Source organism: Chrysochloris asiatica, unplaced genomic scaffold, assembly GCF_000296735.1.
Source record: "Chrysochloris asiatica unplaced genomic scaffold, ChrAsi1.0 scaffold00143, whole genome shotgun sequence".
Taxonomy (NCBI): domain Eukaryota; kingdom Metazoa; phylum Chordata; class Mammalia; order Afrosoricida; family Chrysochloridae; genus Chrysochloris; species Chrysochloris asiatica.
The window spans coordinates 6,938,537-6,939,964 of NW_006408661.1; positions in this window are offsets into that span (position 1 = coordinate 6,938,537).

Below are 1,428 nucleotides of genomic sequence, written 5' to 3' on the forward strand. Positions count from 1 at the left end.
CTTATATGTATACACCCTTATATATATACACCCTTATATATATATACACATATATCCATATACACACACACATATATCCATATATACACACACACACATATATCTATATCTATATATATCTATATATATACACATATATATAGTAGTGGTTACGAATATATGTATATGTGGTTACGAAAAAAAAAAAATATATATATATATACACACACACACACACACACATACATAGAGAGAGAGAGAGAGAGATTGATGGGTTAGAATTAAGAGCCCATAAATAAATCATCACAGTTATGGTCAATTGATTTTTTCACAAAACTGATAAGATGATTCAATGGGGGAAATAGTCTATTTACCAGATAGAGCAACAGAATATTCACAGTCGAAAGAATGCATACAAATTAAAGCAAAGTGTATCATGTACCTAAATGTAAGAGGTAAAATTATAAAATTTAGAAAACAATATGTGTAAATTTTCATGACCTTGTTTGATGTTGCTGTTAAGTGCTGTAGAGTCAGTTCCAACTTATAGCAACCCTGTATAGAGTTTCCAAGGAGCCACTAGTGAGCTTGAACTGCCATCCTTGTGGTTCAAAAAGACTTTGCAGTCTAGCACATTAACCCACAGTGCCACACCAGGCCTCTGACCATGGGTTTGGTGATGATTTCTTAGCAATTAACCTAAAGAACAAGCAAACAATGAAAAGCATACATTCTTTTTGGCGATAATGGTACTCTCCTAAAAGTTTGAAGTGGGTGCCATAGTTGCTATTGTTAGGTGCCATTCAGTCTGTTCCAGCATATAGCACAGTAGAACAAAACACCTGCTGGTCCTGTGCTATCGTCATAGTTGTTATGTTGGAACCCATTGTTGCTGCCACTTTGTCAATCCATCCTGTTGGAGGTTTTACTCTTTTTTGTTGATCTTCCATTTTACTAAGCATGATATCCTTCTCCAGGGACTAGTACCTACTGATAACATGTTCAAAGTATGAGAGAAGTCTCACTATCCTGGCTTCTAAGGAGCATTTCTTCCAAGACAAGTTTATTTGTTCTTCTGACAATCTATGACACTTTTGACCCATGGTGGACAGGTTTCAGATGAGCTTCCAGATGAAGACAGACTACAAAGAAAGAGTGATTAATTACTTCCAAATATTTAGTCACTGAAAACCTAATGAATAGCATAGAAACATTGTCAGATATAGTCCAGGAAAATGAGCAGCTCAGGTTAGAAGGTACTCAAAATGCCACTGGGGAACAGCTGCCTCCTCAAAGTAGACTTGACCATGATGACATGAATGGAGTAAAGCCTGTGGAAGAAAAGCCCGCAGGATCTTCATTTGCTGATAGGGCACAACTCAAAATGAAAAGAAATAGCTGTAAACATCCATTGAAAATCAGAACATGCAATGTACCAAGTATGAATCT